A 15,204-nucleotide genomic window follows, 5' to 3' on the forward strand; every position below is an offset into this window, starting at 1 on the left:
TTCAGATGCCAGCACTCCCCAAAAATGAATGGTGGAGTAAGAAGTTGATGGTGACACATTTTTTTCTGTGAAAGTCCTGGGTGTCAGGTATGAAGTGGAATATATATGCAGACCTCTATCTTATGTAATCAATGTAATCAACGTTTTATGTACCATAATAGTCAAAATAAATGGTCAATATATGAATAAAACAAAAAATAAAATAACTACACTGAATGCAATATGGAGTTAACATATGTATATAAATTTAAACCATATATGTTAATTGTACATGAATAGGATGTTTTCTAGTGGTGGGGATCTATTTTAGGCCTAAGGAATAGACATGAATTTCTTGACTTCTAGGAGGCCAGTTTCCCCTTCCCACACAGTGCAACAGAGTTACCAAGACCACGGGTACCAATCCCAGTCTTGGCAGAAAAATGGCACCTTTATAGTATGTAATAGTATAGTAATTCTAAGATATTTCATTATACCTCCATTTTAATGTGATTGTTTAAATGCCTCATAAAATATTAACTAACATCCATCAGTGTCCTATAACATAATTGTGTATAATTTTATCCTAGAATCATTCAAGAACTGCTCTTTCAATCATGACATACATCATATTCCATTGGTAATCATATGGACAGGAATAAGTTTCTTAGGATCTCCTTCCATTTGGAGGTGGCAGGACCAAGATTCCAACTGTGGGCTACAATTCCCACCACTTAAACCCGAGGATAGGGAACTCACCAGTCTGTCCAAGAACATCAACAAGACCAATGATTAGGCAGGTAACAGTGGCTCTTAGCAGCCCTCCTTGATATTTACAAGGCTGTGATGGGAGGATCATGGTCGAAGTCACCCTAGGCAAGAAAGTCCAACTTCAGTGCCAACAAAGCCAGAATCCCTGTGGCTCTAGTGTGGAAGGCCATCCTTGATCAAAAGCAGCTTACAGACTGTGCTCAGATCCTGAGTACAAGGTCTGGGACTGGGAACAAACAGACATACTCAACAATCTGTGAAGCCATCCAGCTAAATGAGGTCACCCTCTTTTCTCCAACTGAATTGGACATTGTTCCCTGGGAAAAGGGCTGGGGGAGCTGCTATCTTCTTGACTTCACCCATGCTGCTTGCATCACAGTATTCTGGCCACACCCCATTCTTTCATAGTTCTTTCTGACCAAAGAGATATAAGAATGGTGGCCACGCCCACATTCCATGCTGCCTGGTAGCACCAGGATTCCCTGTGTTAGTTTACACCACTACCAGCAATTGAGGAAGGTAGAGATGGCTGAGTGGTGAGGAAGAGACTCAAGGCATCTTTGGAATATAGAAGGAAATTGAGATGCCTGCCTGCACCATGGCTTCCTTCCCTCCCCAAGGTGCAGAATTTCAAACATCAGGCAATGGCATCCTGCCAGGCTGCATAAAGCCCCAACCTGCTCCCTGGCCCTGGTTCTTTGCTCTGAGGCCATGTGTCTATAATGCCACTGCCATCACTGCTCGACCCACCTGGAGCAGCCTAAAGCAAGTTCTCCCGGCAGCACAGGTGAGTGGCTGTCCCCAAACCACCCCTACCCCCGGGTCAGACACTCCTCTGGTGGCACCATGACTCCCTACTTGTGTCCTCTCCCTGTCTCTGAGGAGCCACCTTTCTGTCCTGGGCATTTCTGAAACAGAGACTCAAGATATGCTCTGGCTGGGCTGGATTGAGGTCCTCCTATCTATGACAGGTATGCTTCACCAGACCTAGTCTTCTGGAGTTGGGATGGTAGACATGTAACAACATGCGCAATCATCGATTTAGATGGATTATCCCAAACATGGGCAAGATAATGAGTACATAAATTATCAAGTATTGTAGCCTCCTCCTTTGATTCTGCTTCCCATCCCATTCTCTCCCCATCCCCCTATCCGACCCTCCACCTCCCCCTAACAAAGCTGTAAAGTTCATTTTCCACATAGGACTTATATGTCTCATTGTTGCAATGGGTCCACCTGTAATCCCTATCTAAAGGATTTTCTTTCCCTTCCCCTCGATAAATTATAACAACATACAATACAGTGAAAGCAGGGAATATACCGTGGGGGAGGGACATAAAAAGCAACAAAAAATAAACTTATAAATGTACTAGAAAAAATGGAATGAAAGTAAAAATTTTTGAATACATATCTTAGGGTTCATTTCCCTAACACCAACTTATCTGACTTTTTCTGCTTGAGTCAGACATATACTAGTTATTGCAAATAAGGTAAACCATGGGACCTATGTTTCTTTGGGCCTGGTTTACTTCACTCTATATAATTTTTCCAAGTCTGTCCATTTCCTAAGAAACGGAGCAATGTCATTCTTTCTGATGGAGGAATAGAATTCCATTGTGTATATATACCATATTTTGTTGATCCATTCATCTACTGAGGGGCATCTGGGTTGGTTCCCTATCTTAGCTATGGTAAATAAGGCTACAATAAACATAAGTGTGCTGGTAGCTTTAGTGTGGTGTTGATTGTGAGCATTTGGGTAAATGTCCAAGAGTGGGATTGCTAGGTCATAGGGGAGTTCTATGTGGAGTTTTTGAGAAACCTCCATACTACTTTCCAAAGTGTTTGAACAAGTTTACACTCACACCAACAATACAGTAAGGTTCCCTTCTGTCCACATCCCCTCCAGAATCTGCTGTTATTAGAGTTCTTGATTATAGCCATTCTAACTGGGGTGAGGTGGTATCTCAATGTTGTTTTGATTTGCATTTCGTTTATGGCTAGAGAGTTTGAGCATTTCTTCATGTGTCTCTTGGCCATCCTTCCTTCCTCTTTAGAGAAGTTTCTCTTTAAGCTTTTAGCCCAATTATTTATTGGGCAGTAGTTTCTTTGAAGATTTGTTGTTGGGGGATTTAATTTTTTTAAGTTCCAGGTATATTGTAGATGTGAGACCCTTGTCTGTTGTATGGCTAATGAAGATTTTCTCCCAATCCGTGGGCTTTCTATTGATCTTGCTAGCTATGTCCTTTGCCATACAGAAGCTCTGCAATTTCATGCAATGACATTTGTCCAAACTTTCTTTGATTTGTTGTGTTTCTGGGTCTCTATTAAGAAAATTTCAGCCTGTGCCAAAGAGACCTAGGATTTCTCCTATTCCATCCTGTAATGTTTTCAGAGTGTCTGCTTTGTCATCGAGGTCTTTGATCCACTTGGAGTTGATTCATGTTCATTGTGATATATAAGGATTTAGCTTTAGTTTTCTACAAGTAGTTAACCAATTTTGCCAGCAGCATTTACTGAAGAAGCTGTGTTTCTTCCATTGTATTTTGTTAGCTCCCTTATCGAATATTAGAAGGCTATAGGTCTGTAGGTTCATTTCTGGATTTCAATTCTGTTCCATTGGTCCTGAGGTCTGTTCTTGTGCCAGTACCAAGCCATTTCGATTACTATGGCTTTGTAGTAGAGTTTGAAATTTGGTATTGATATTCCTCCAGCACTGTTCCTTATGTTGAGGATTGTTTTTGTTATTTGGGGTATTTTATTGTTCCCTATGAATTATTGGACTGCTTCTTCTATTTCCTTGAAGAATGAGGTTGGAATATTGATAGATATCACATTGTATTTGTAGATAGCCTTGGGAAGTATTGCCATTTTCACGATGTTGATTTGTCCATTCCAGGAACATGGGAGTTTTTGCCATTTTCTAAGATCTGTTTTGATTTCATTTTTAAGGTTTTTAAAGTTTTCATCATTGAGGTCCTTCACTTCATTGGTTAAGTTAATTCCTAGGTATTTTATTTTTTGTCTGGCTATTACGAATGGAGTTGCTTTCCTAATTTCAGCCACTCTTTTCTCATTGTTGGTATACAGAAAAGCCATTGATTTTGGGGGGTTAATTTTGTTCCCTGCTACTTTGCCAAAGTTTTGAATCAGCTTGAGTAATTTGGGAGTGAAATCTATGGGATTTTCTGACTACAAGTATGATATCTGCAAAGAGGGAGACTTTTACTTCTTCTTTCCCTATTTGGATCCCCTTTAGGTTTGCATCTTCTATTGTTCCTGTAGCTAGGCATTCTAACACTAGATTGAAGAGAAGTAAAGAGCTTGGACATTCATGTCTCGTTCCTGAGTTAAGTGGAAATGGCTTTAGTTTCTCACCAGTAAGTATAATGCTGGCTGTAGGTTTGTCATATACAACCATTATTGCATTGAGAAAGTTACATGGATTCCTAATTTTTCCAGAACCTTCATCATAAAGGGGCATTGGATCTTGCCATATGCCTTTTCTGCATGTATTGAGATAACCATGTAGTTCTCATCCTTGCTCCTGTTGATGTGATGAATTATATTAATTGATTTGCGTATATTGAACCAGTTTTGCATCCCTGAAATGAATCCTGTTAGATGATGAATTGTTTGAATGAATTGTTGAAGTCGATTGGCCAAAATTTTGTTGAGAAATATTGTATCAATGTTCATCAAAGAAATGGGTCTATAGTTCTCTTTCTGTGAAAAGTCCCTGTCTGGTTTGGGGATGAGGGTTGTTATGGCTTCATAGAATGAATTCGGTAGTGAACTTTCTCTTTTAATTTCATTGAAGAGTTGAAGTAGTATTGGTGTGAGCTGTGTTTTGAAGGCCTTATAGAATTCTGCTGTAAAGCCATCTGGTCCTGGGCTTTTCTTAGATGTGAGGTGTTATTGCTGTTTCTATTTCAATGCTTGATATGAGCCTGTTAAAATGTTTTAACTCATCTTGGTTTAGTTTTGGCATGTCAATTAATGCTAGGAAAAGGCCCATTTCTGCCAAGTTATCAAACTTATTAGCATAAAGTTTTGAGAAATATTCCCTTATAATGTTCTGAATCTTTATTTTTTTCTGTGGTGATATTTCCATTCTCATCTCTCAGTTTATTTATTTGGGTGTGTTCTCTTCTTTTTCTGATAAGATTTTCTGAGTCTCAATTTTATAATTTTTTCGAAATAGCCATTCACATTGATAATGTGTTTGTTTTTATGAGCATGATGTGACTCTTGAAGGCAACAGATAGAAGGATCTTGCTTTTTAATCCAACAAGACACTCTATGTCGCTTAATTGGAGAGTTAAGTCCATTAATGTTGAGAGATAGGACTGAGAGGTATTTGCGAGTACATGCCATTTTATCTACCTTCTTGGGGGCTGAGGCAACTGGGTTCTTCCTGAGGTTATTGGATTCTCAGTTTGGGTGCAATTTCATGGCCTTTATTGTGGTCTTGTTGGTATTCTATATGTAGGACATCTTTAATAATGTTTTGTTGGGCTGGTTTTGTGGAGATATATTGTTTCAATTTTTCTTTGCTATGGAAGTTTTTTATTTGACCTTCAGTAATGGAGAGTTTATCTGGGTACAGAATTCTTGGTTGATAGTTGTTTGTCTTTAGGGCATGGCATACATAATTCTAGGCTCCTTTTTCTATGATTGTCTCCCCTGTGAAATCTGAGGTGATTCTAATTGGTTTCCCTTTATAGGTGATTGATCTTTTCTCCTTGACAGCTTTAAGGATCTTTTCCTTGGTTTGAATTGATCTTGTGTGGATTATAATGTGACAGTGGGATGTCCTAATATGGTCCGGTCTATTTGGAGTACAAATAGCTTCTTGTATCTGAGTAGGCCTATCTTTTTGCATGTTTGGGAAGTTCTCTGCTAGGATCCTGTTAAACAAATTTCATAGACCATTAACTTCTGTCTCTAGGTTCTCCTCTATAGCCATTATCCTCATATTACGCCTTCTGATGGTGTCTTCCAAGTGCTGAATAGCTCTATTATATTTCTTGTATTTGTCTTGGATGGTGTATTTTCTTTTTCTATAATATCTATGCTGTTTTCAATCCCCGAGATTTGATCTTCTGCATGGTGTAACCTACTATCAAGACTTCACACTTTGTTTTTTATTTCTTTTTCTTCTATTTGGTCGGCTTTGATGGCTTCAAATTCTTTGTTGGAGCATTGTTTTATATCTTGTATGAACTTCTTTAATTCCTTAATTTGGTTTTCAGTGTTTATTCTCAAATCACTTAGTTGTTTGGTTATTCCCATTCCTTCTGTTGGGTTCCATTCAGCATTCCCTTTGTGGTCCCACTGACTTCTTTCAGTTCTCTGTTTGTGGATTCCATGAATGCCTTTAGTGATCTTTGTGCATTCTCATCCCACGCTCTTAATTCCTGTATTACACTTTGATTAGCTTCTTCACGTTCATGCAGTTCCTGTAGTTCTCATGGATTGATCTCAGTCTTCTCATGGCATTCCTTTATTTCTCTTTGAGTGTTCTCAAGCTGCTCATGCAATTCCTGTATCAATCCTTGAGTAACTTCCTCACGATCATGATATTCTTGTATTAAACTTTGTTTTGCCTCCTCTCTCTCCCTATCAAGCTCATTCAGAGTCCTTTGCTGGTTTTCAATATTTTCATTTTCCATGTTTACCAGTAGTGTTTGTAGAGCTTTTTGGGAACTCTCCTCTGGGTTATTCATTATCTTTTCTGTCCCCTGATTATCATAAGTGGAAGTTGAGATACCCGGGCTTGCCGTTATTCTTGTGTTTTTCAGGGTTGCTCTGCCTATTTGAGATGAAAGTAACGCCAGTTTTGTGCTAGCACACTATTTTAAAGCAAGCATCAACCAAAGTCTGTAATTGCAAAGTCAAAAATTTGCAAAAATTTAGTTGAACAGATATACCTATTCAACATCAAACAACTATGATTAATGGGCATTGAACTGCAAAGAAGAATTTGGCAAACAGAAATTATTAAGTTTAGGGAGAGATATGGGTAAAAATAGGCATATAGGGATGTGGAAAGGCTGTGGGACAGTTAACTCAATCCTAATCTCAAAGCGGGAAATAGGTTATATAGAATGATAGTAGAGAGACAGAAAATAAGAAGAAAGGGAAAGAAAAAAAACAAAAAAAATAGAAAAACAGATATTAAAAATTGAGAAGTACAACACTTAAAAATTATGCAAATTTGAAAACGTAATATTCAGAGAAGAACATGGATGGAATAAGAGAAGGGGAGATAAAAAGGAGATGTAAAAAACTTAAAAATAGAACTGCTTAAAATATTATATAGGTATAAAGAGGTAGTACTGTTATTAAGGAATTTAAGCCTAATAGGTTTTAAATTGAGTAATAAATTTCTGGATTAAGCATGTACACAATGGGTCTAAGGTCAAATAATCAACTATTGGCATATCTGAGGCTGAGCAGAACAGCAATTATATCACGAAAAGAAGAATGACAAGAAGAAAAAGTGAAAAGAATGAGAAGGAAAGAAAAAAGGATCAAGTGGTCACTAGAACTAAACAAAAAATATTTAAAAGAAAAAAAATACACACACATATACCCCCAAAATAAAAATTATAATAGGAAGAAAAAAAGTTAATAGAAAACAAAAAATTAAAAGGTAAAAATTAAAAAAAAAAACTTGTAGAAAAAAATTTTTATAAAGGATACAAAAAAAGAGTTCTTAGATTTTTTTTGGGGGGGATGGGAAGATCCTGTATCTCCCTGTGTCCTTAACTTGTCTCTTGTTGGTGTCTCTGATCTGCTGGTGGTTTTTGATTTTCCTGTGGCTTGAATGGTTTCTTAAGTCAGTTTGAGCAGGCAGAAAAATCACAGCAGACGATTCATTACCACAGGTGAAGCTCTAGGTAAGGTCGCAACCATCGAACTTCATTCTCCTCACAGGACAGTTGTGAGGAAAAAAGGGATTTATACAGAGAGTTCTCTGGAGCATGGCTAGGCACAGAGGGAGAGGCCTTCAGAGAAGATTCTCAGCAATTCTGTGAGCAAATGACAGGAAAATACCCGGAAAGGGCTCAGGTGGGCCCCGTTATTAATCGTGCAACAGATGTGGGATTATCAAACAAAACATGGCTCTCTGTTATCATTACCCTATCCCCATGAAGAAGAGGATCCTTCACTGTGTTGAGTTTTGAAGCGGGCGAAACCAAGGCATAGAGAAGCCAGGTGACCTACTTATGACTCCAACTTCACAGGAAGCTCTGGCTGACTTTGCTACCATGCTCCCTAGGACAATGGGTGCTATTATGTCCACTTCTTGTGTTAGGAAGTTCACTTCTTGTCAGTCGTGGGGCTGAAACTCTCGGCCTGGGTACTGTTCCCGAGAGCCTCAGCAAAAGGCTAGTGCTCTACCACTTGAGCCCACAGCACTACTTCTGATTTTCTGGTGGTTCTTTGGCGATAAGAGTCTCACATACGTTCCTGCCTGGGCTGGTTATGAACCATGATCCTCATATCTCAGCCTCCTGTGTAGTTAGGATTAGAATTCTGAGTTACCGGCACCATACTTAATTGTAATTCTGTCATTTTCTCTCTCTTTCCCAAGACCTGTTTGAATGGGTGCTGGAAGAGGGGGCCCAGCATCCTCAAATGGATGGAACCTAGATGGCCCTCTCATTCGGGAGGTGGGCTGTGGGTCAGTAGCTGGCTCAATAGCTTGTTGAAACAGATTCATGAGATAAACCCTTCTGTTCCCTGGCTAGACCATGACAGTTATTCATTGCCCATCCAGCCTTACTAGACTTATTGTATTTTATTGCTTTCTACATCATTTTCTAGCACCTGGCCAAAATTATGATATATAATTACGGAATGAAAATGTAATGCCATCTTAAGAAAGTTATTTAGGGCTCTAGGAACTTGGCTTCATGGTACGGTGATTGCCTAGCAGCCATGAAACCCTGGGTTCATTCCTTAGTAACACATTAAAAAAACCTGGAATTTGTGCTGTGCCTCAAGTGGTAGAGTGCTAGCCTTGAGCTAGAAAAAAAAACTCATGAAAATTCCCTACCCCTAAGTTTAAGCCCTTCCACTGGGGAAAAAACAACAACAACAAAAAAACATTTAGTTAGTAAATTCAAAATAAAGAACCCATACTTGGAATATATAATTGCTTCTTCCATACTGACACCTGACAACAGTCCCTAATGTATGTACTTTACTTATGTTAGGATACTGTGTTGGAAAAAGTTTTGTTCATTAAGTCACAGCAATTAATGCCAGGAATGTGCTTAGATGTCAGGAAAAGTTTAATTCTGGAAATTCAATGATTCTAGGATTTGTGTCCTCACTGCTTATCACAACGAGAAAGGTAGGCTAAGTGTGATTTTGAAATCTTTTTGGTGAGTTATGGCACCAAAAAGGCAGAGGCTAATTAATAGTTGTGAAAGAAAATAAGGAATAACTCCAGATAGAAGGAATAAATGATAATAATTAAGGTATATAAGAAACTGTTCTAGAGAACAATTTTTGATTATTGTAGAACTTGTTGTCAACTAGGCTTTTCTTCATTGCTTTTAGCATTCTAAATATCTTAGGCAAGCGCTTAGTCTCTGTGTGATAAATGTATCTCCTTCTATGCTATTCTTTCATATCTTATCTCCTTTGTTTTCTAAAAATATCATTCTTTCTATATTTCTCTATGAACATTTCCTGATACTAAATACACCTATACAGATGGCAGAGGATGCTAATGAAAAGGTCCCAAGATCATCAGTCATTAATGTAACAAAATGGAAAAGGAGGACATATTTATTACTACTTCAATTTTGCTGAAATGCTGCAATGTCATCATTTGTTTAAAATTTCCATTCTTTGTCTACACAGTGTCATTCAGTGCACATAAATGCAAATATGAGCCAGGTGCTGGTGGTCTACACCTGTAATCCTAGCTACTAGGGAGGTTGTGACCAGAGGATGTGGTTCAAAGCCAGCCTTGTCAGGAAAGACCATGAGACCCTAACCTTCAATTAACCACCAGAAACCAGGAGGTGGTGCTGTAGCTAATCACGCAGGATCAGAGTTCAAGCCCCACAAGAACAAAAGTGGTGAAATATGATTTTAGTTTCCCCAAAAGGAATGACAAGATCAATAATCTTCCCAATCAAAAAAAAAATTCCAAAAGGATTCAGTGCACCTGCTTTTGGTGAGTTATGTTATGGATTCTTTGCTGGACATATTCTCTAAAAACAAATCATTTAACTAGGGATACAGGTAGACCCATTGCAACAATGACATGTACAAGTCGTTATGTCGAAAAACGAACTTTACAACTTTGGTGGGGGGAGGATTGGATGGAGGAGTGGGGTATATGGGAAGTTAGGGGAAGGGGAAACAAAGAGGAGGCAACAATGTTTGATAAGAAATGTATTCGTTATCTTGCCCATGTAATTGTAACTCCTCTGTACTGTATGTTCACCAAAAAGACAGAAAAAATGGTCAAATATTACCTTTACAATAAATTTCATCTAATATTTCTCATTTGAAAAGATAAGACTGTATAGTTGATGTCACTTGGCTTTCTTACTATCTTAGTTCAACGCCACCCCAGGCAGGAGAATCTGTCAAACTCCTATCTGTAATTACACAGCAAAAAATCAAGAAGTGGAGTTTTGGTTCAAGCAGTAGAGTACTAGCTTTGGGGGCTGGTGGGCAGGAACAAAAACTGTTCAGGGACAGGGTCCAGCCTCTGGGTTCAAGCCTCAGAAACAACATAAACTAAACAAAAAAGCAAACAAAAAAAGAGATATTTCATTGGGACCCTCCTTAAAGGAGTATTGGTCTGAGAAGTGGCTCCTTTTGCTGATCATACGCACTGGATAATCTTTTGGAATCCATATTGCTCTGGAGAACTCAGGACCAAACTAAAGGAATTGTTAACTGACTCCTGCAATAAGAGAATCATGTCAGTAGTGAAATATCCATCCATAAAACATTTTAAAACCTCCATGTCTTTGTTTCTTTGCAGTATAATTCTTTTTTTTTTGGGGGGGGTCCAGTAGTGGGCCTGAACTCTGGGCCTCGGCGCTTTACCTCAGGTCTTCAACTCAAGGCTAGTTCTCTACCACTTGAGCCTCAGCACCACTTCTAGCTTATTTTGGCTTATGTGGTGCTGAGGAATTGAACCTAGGTCCTCAGGTATGTAAGGTAAGTTCTCTACCACTGAGCCACCTTCCCAGCCCCTGCAGTAGAACATATTTAAAACAACGTTATTTTCCTTTTGTTCTATGCTGACCATCTAATGGCACATTATTTCTTTTTGTAATTCTCTCAACTAGAATTTTACAGAAAAATTATATATGAATAAAAACACACTAGAAAAATCTAAGGACAGAGTTTTCTTCAAGCCTTCGGATTCTCTTCTTTTACAGTAAAAAGGAAAACACAAGTTAACTTGAACTTTGTCAATCCTCAATATTCTATTCCTCTCCTGGGATCAGTTTCCACATCCAGTAACAGTTACTTCCAGGAATAATCTATGGTGCTGCTTGAGGTATAGTGAATGATTTCTGGCTTGACCGAAATAACACAGGGACACCTTTGGACCTGAAGTAACACGAGTTTCAGAGACAACTTAATAAAGAGAAAATATGAAATTTATATTGCTTATAAATACATTATCCATGAGTATATTGAGTTAAACTTTATAAATTCTCTGTAAATTAAGGCAAATTTTAAAGGAGAAGAAGTTTGTCAGAGCATTTTTTTTGTATGAGTGTATGTGCTGCACATTATTTCCCAAGTGTACATGAATTTGTTAACTCATGTTAACTATAGCAATAATAAGAGAAAGAGAAATTCTGTGTTTCAGTATAAGGGTTCAATACACTACAGAAGACTCTATGAATAAGACCACGTTGAAACAATAAAGCCAAGTCCAGTATGTAGATTTATGAGAGTGATATAGTGAAAGCATTACTCCTACGTGGAACAGGAAGTATGAGACCACCGCCTTTCTAAATCACGCTTGCTAATGACACAACTTTGTAGAAAGTATAATGGAAGAATAATTCTGTTTTCAATGAAAGTCAGATACAAGAGCATGGACTTAATTGGAAAAAAAAGTCCATCTTGAGAGAGCAAGGATTATACTAGCTATGAACTGGTGGATAAGATCACATTTTTTCTTTCCTTTACTTATATATTGCTAGTTGGTGGTGGTGTTGGAACTTGAACTCGGGGCCTGGGCACAGTCCCTCTGCTATTCAGCTCAAGGCTAGCACTCTACCACTTGAGCCACAGTGCCGCTTGCCTCCTCCTTTGTTCCACCTTCCCATTCCTTCCCATCTCCATCCCCCCCAAGCCAAAGTTGTAAAGTTCACTTTTCGACATAATGTCTTGTACATCTCATTGTTGCAATGGGGCCACCTGTATCCCTAAAATTGTGCAGCAAATTATGTCTAAGAAATATATTTTTCAATAAGATGTTTCAATCCTTAGGTAAAGCTCATTTTACTTTAATATAAAGTTGTCTTCTAAAATAAATTCTGCAACTAACCTAATGTATGTTTTCTTGCGAAAAATGCTGTGACTTCTAGTCTTGTTATGTGATTTTAATTATATTTTTATTTGTGACATAATCCCTACTTACATTTATTACAAATTTCTGTAATTGTACAAATCATGCCTGTACACACTAATTTGCATACTCTAATATTAAAACAAAATTATTTTTTTCCTGTCTCCCACAGGGAAGGATGAAGTGCTGAAGTACATGGAATGGAAATTTGCAACGTGAGGATGGGATCATGAGCAATTTCTACTTGGCTGAACAGGAATTCTTGTTTCTACAATACATTCTTACCATGTAATCACACAGGGAAAGCCACAAAATTTGAAGTTCATATGAATGAATTACATTCCTAAAAGATGTGGCAACCCGGCTCAAAAGTTCAATCTTATCACCAACCCGGCTCAAAAGTTCAATCTTATCACCAGTTATTTGTGCTTGCTGGCTGAGCTATTTCTCTATCATATGTTTCATATTGTTAAGTATATTACTAATTCAGCTGTCAGTACATGGCAGGAGACTCCTAAAATCACAGCTATTGCTGTGTAATATTCCAAAGATAGGAAAAAGATTATATTGATCTCCAATTCCTCCCTTTGGCCTTTAATATACTAATTAATTGTCAAAACAAGCGAGTAAGATGTTAGTTTATTTTTCCTTTTTAATTAGAGATTAAGCAAATGTTTATCACAGTGAAAAGTGTTAGTGCTATCAGAGCTCTGATATGAACACCTTCTCCCTAAAAAGCAATGCTCTAAAGACTGTAAATATGGAAGCCACAATAAAATTCTCTCTCTCTCTCTCTCTCTCTCTCTCTCTCTCTCTCTCTCTCTCTCTCTCTCTCTCTCTCTCTCTCTCTTTCTCTTTTCCTCTCCCTCTCTCTTTATCTCTCTCTCTCTCTACACACACACACACACACACACACACACACACACACACACACACACACACACACACACACAGCTGCCACCCAGGCAAATGAGACATCAGTTCCATTCTTTTATAATTATAGTTGATTGCTGTTTCCTCCATAGGTTTTTCTTGACTGAAGGATCTTGCCTGGACCTGTATCTTTCCCTGAAATCAAGTACATTCAAGTCAAACTCCATGAATTCATACTACTACTCCAAAATTATAACGTGTATTGGATCTAGAGACCAATAAAACACCCACCTTGTTATTTTAGTAGAAATTGACATCATGAAAGTAGAGGAATCTTAATCAGGAACTGAGGTAAGAGAACAAGAGTATGTGGGAAAATGTAGAATACTGGATATATGTTAGAGATACAGAATCAACTTCTGTAGACTCATGTATGGAAAACTTGTCATCCTATATTGAAAGCTCAATTTACATATACAGTTTTCCAGTTACTTTGCTTACCTATCACCTCTGATCACAAATCCTCTTATGAATGTTCATAGTATCTTTGAATATATCACAAGATTTGCATGTACTTATAATCTTAAGCAGGCAGTCTGCTACTACATCTTTCATTCTATGTGATGAACCCTTATTTTTTGTTTCTCTATTTGCTGAATAAATGTATTCTTGGATACAGGATATTGACAGCAAATCTGAGTGTAATTTACATTTTGTAAATTTCAAAAATAATATAAATTTTGTATTGACTAATCATTTTCTAAAAATGAGTGATGTTCATGAACAAAATATTTTGGTGCCTTTAAGTAAATTGAGAATTGATGTGGTAGTTCTTGTGTCTAATTTACTTAACCACTAGATTGTTCATGTATGAACATGTACACTGGACTTTTTTTTACATATATAGTAGTACTCAAGGGTTTGCTTTAAACTGATAATGGAGTGGTATCTTCCTATTCCAAACTTAATATATACTTCAGTGAAAGTACTAGAAACACATGATGCTTACAGGAGCAATATAAAAGACAACATATTTCTAAAGAGACTTGATTTATTGATTTAAACACTGAAAAGAATAAAATAGGTTCCTCGCTTGATACTGAATAAATTTCATATGAATGTAGCTCAAGATGAGACTCAGATAAATTCATATTAATATTACTGAGATTTACATCACAATATAAGCTATATAAGTATTTTTAAGGAATTGGTCATTCAAAGCCCTAGATACCTCATGGATGAAGAATGGAATTAAAAATAGCAGAGGAAACCAATTCAACATGCAGCTATTATGATTTTATAATGCTAATATGGAAGAAATGGAGCTTTCGCTTTTCTGAAGAAGAAAGTTTAGACAACAATTTCAATGTAAAGCATCAGTTATAATAAGTCTAACGTCTTTTCCTCCAAGATATCCAAGAGCACTATACTCATGCTCTGAAATGTAAATAAGTAACAATTTTATTTAGCCTTTGTTAATATTTATTTAATTGTGTAGCAAAAAGTTAAACCGTTTGCTCTCATTCCTTCAATATAGTAGCATACGTTTATACTTTATTGTCTCTTCATACAAGCCTGAAATCACTACTTCAAAGTAACACAAACAGAAAAACAAAAATAACCTGATACAACAATAACAAATCTTAAATTATGTGAAAAAGACCACAATAAAAATAAATAAATCTGAGCTGGGAAGGTGGTTCAGTGGTAGAGCGCTTGCCTTGCATGCCTGAGGCCCTGGGTTCACTTCCTCAGCACCACATAAGCAAAAAGATAAAAAGGAAGTGGCACTGTGGCTCAAGTGGTAGAATACTAGCCTTGAGCTGCGAGGGACAGCACTCTGGCCCAGAGTTCAGGCCCCACGTCTGGACCCCCCCCCAAAAAAAAACTAAGATAAATACATAAATAAATCTAAGGAATAGGAGAAATAATGACAGAAGAACAACAGAAGATTACCCTAGCTCTCTCTAATGAAACAGAGATTTAGAGTCCTAGCAGGTACTCCA

General features: G+C 37.5%; 1 long non-coding RNA gene across 1 annotated transcript; it reads left to right on the forward strand.

Moving 5' to 3' along the window:
- The first annotated feature begins 1,506 nt into the window (after positions 1–1,506).
- On the forward strand, positions 1,507–13,643 carry LOC138820423 (uncharacterized). Its single transcript, XR_011369874.1, has 3 exons — positions 1,507–1,537; positions 12,498–12,540; positions 13,351–13,643. It is a non-coding gene; the product is annotated as an uncharacterized lncRNA (long non-coding RNA).
- Positions 13,644–15,204: the final 1,561 nt, after the last annotated feature.

This window comes from Dipodomys merriami, unplaced genomic scaffold, assembly GCF_024711535.1.
Source record: "Dipodomys merriami isolate MVZ:Mamm:240054 unplaced genomic scaffold, mDipMer1.0.p SCAF_881, whole genome shotgun sequence".
NCBI classification, from domain to species: Eukaryota; Metazoa; Chordata; class Mammalia; order Rodentia; family Heteromyidae; genus Dipodomys; species Dipodomys merriami.